The sequence below is a fragment of the Lygodium microphyllum genome, chromosome 15, assembly GCF_053477565.2.
Source record: "Lygodium microphyllum isolate KBCC chromosome 15, Lygodium_microphyllum_v1.1.10, whole genome shotgun sequence".
In the NCBI taxonomy this organism is placed as follows: Eukaryota; Viridiplantae; Streptophyta; class Polypodiopsida; order Schizaeales; family Lygodiaceae; genus Lygodium; species Lygodium microphyllum.
Window position 1 is genome coordinate 57,009,147 of NC_141149.1, and position 2,525 is coordinate 57,011,671.

Consider the following 2,525-nt stretch of genomic DNA (forward strand, 5'->3'; position numbering starts at 1 on the left):
TTACAAGGTTCCAAGTCAAGGCCATACTTCACAATGTAGGCATGCAATTTATTACCATCAGCAAGATCTACCCACTTTCAGCTCTCTTCCTGTCAGTTCCTTTATGACTTTTGTAAGGATATCTGAACAAACTCTGTTTTTAAATCTTCCTTGGCTGCACTAATGAATGCCTCATAGTCTAAACTGCATTCTCGTTCATTGTGAAGCCATCGATGTATCATTGCTGATGTAAACTGCCTGAGAAGGGAGGTTTCGAAGATTATCAAAGCATTGAGTAGACAAAGGCAACCACGAAAGACAGCAGCGATTGCAAAAGCTCATGCTCATCCACATCTCATAACATCGATCTCAAGCTCCTCAATAAACTATTAGTTGTTGCATTTGCTCCCAGATCTGCCCTGTTCTCCAAATTCCATCAACTGACCTCAAGAACCTCAAGACCAATAAGTCTCTTCTTTGACAGAGACTCTATTATTTCATTTAGCTTTCCTCCGGTTTACAGAGTCTGAGTTAATCACTGTATCACACATTAATCATTCTGTAGAGAAGGTCAATTAAGTGGGCCTTGAAGATGATTATGAACTCGACTCAACATTAAACAGGTTGCAATCGACAGAGAGGCGCCTGCTCCATTGCATTAATGCTGTTCTGCATTCTCTGAGACAGATTAGCCTTCACATCTTATGCTGCGCTATTGAAGGAGGTGATGGAGACCTTCACTCGCTTTCATCACTTTTCTGCAAAGCCAGCAAAAGCCATTTCCTGCCATGATCAAAATTCGGAGTGCATCAGCGTGAAGCCTGTCAAGTGATATGCTTGCTGAATAGCAGGATGATAATGCTGCGGTAAGCATTAAAGAACACTTTTGCCATGGTGGTGAAGGCTTGCTACAGTCGTCAGATTCAGATAAGCGAGGGACCACCAAGATTCAGGATAAGTAGGACCAGGGCGTTGAGCCATGGCAGCTCAGACTGAAAATGCACATGATGCAGTTGCAATTATGAGAAAGAGGGATAGGGATAGGAAGTAGCCACTTGCGGTATTCCTCCAGGGAGCATAACCATCGATGCATCCTCGATCAGATGACAGTGTCTATCTTCATCTCTGTCGCACCAGTAATCGTTTCTACTTCCTCCAAGCTTTCCTCCGCTTCTTTAACTACATCGCAGCCTCATCCTGGACTAGAACCAGAAAGAATGGCGTCTCAACCCTCTTCTCCCATCAACGCTCAGAATTCTTCACAATGCAGAAGAAGGATTAGATTCCGGGGAAATAATTAAGTCCTTTCGCCTCGAATTCGCCTGGCTAGTTGCATGTCTTTAGGCATAAAGGTGACTCGCTTCGCATGAATTGCACAGAGATTTGTATCCTCGAACATCTCCCGATTCACAGACGGCCCTCTCCCCAGGCTTTTGTTCCTTTCCAAATGCTTATGTAAGCCCTCAGATTCAGATCTCCCCGTTCCACTGTTCCTGCAGTGCCGTGTATTCCCTTGTCAGCGTGTCTAAAAGCTTTTCCTGCTAACAAGGCCAAAAATAGATTGAGGATGTCCCAGTAGAGAGCGACTGAGGCCAAAATATACTGATCGTAGGTATCGTTTTCGATCAAATTGTCTGTGTCATAGATTATATAAGCACTAAATATGATGGCTGCAAGGGCCCCATATATGGTCAGGGAAAGCCGTCCTGGTGGAAAGAAAGCCTGGATGAGTCCGAAAAGTAAGAGAACCATGAGGCCTGCAAAAAGCATGGGACCTAGGAAACTAAAGTCATAACCTTTCTTTGCTGCCCAAAATGTGTAGGCAGTTAGAGAAAGCACAACAGCTGCTGTCAATATTAGTGCCTCCAATACAATTCTTCCTTCTGTATAAGCACAAACTATGCCAATTGTCAAACTCATGGTGACTGTGAAGAGGCCAAGCAGTGTCTTTCCACCAATAAAAAAAAACCCAAGAAGCTTTTATGCTCTTGAGGAATCTTAAAATTCCTATTACAAGAGAACTACTCCACTGCACATCTGCTTGCTCAAGTGCCTTCGCAATTGTCATCACCACCATAATCTTCATTTCATCCAGAAGTTCCAGCATTATTTTAACTCTGTTTGCTTTGGCAAAACCATTAATGACGATTTCAAAGGTCACCCTATTTGGCATCATATGCATGTCCTGCATCATTTCTTAAAGATCATCATTGAAATAATCAGCTTGATAATGTCATTTGGCATCAGTTTTTCATATTTTTCTAATACACACACATCATGCATCCAAACAAAATCATACGCATGCATTAAGGGAATGTATACATTGGATGCGGATTATCAAAATGCATCACACAAACAATGAATCACACGCAGAAATTAACACAAATGCACAACAAAAGAAATGGAGGTGTATACGACTCGGATGCGCAGCAACACGACATCCACCCCCTCTAAACCTGCGCATCCTCCGGATGTGCCAACTATCCAGGATCATTCAACTCCACAAACAGGTCGAGTCCATCTTTTGATTCTAGTAGACCTGTTTC

The 2,525-nt window shown here is 42.9% G+C and overlaps 1 pseudogene; it reads right to left on the reverse strand.

Annotated features, from left to right (window-relative positions):
- Positions 1 to 1,386: 1,386 nt before the first annotated feature.
- Positions 1,387 to 1,899, reverse strand: LOC148024563 (protein LIFEGUARD 4 pseudogene; annotated as a pseudogene).
- Positions 1,900 to 2,525: the final 626 nt, after the last annotated feature.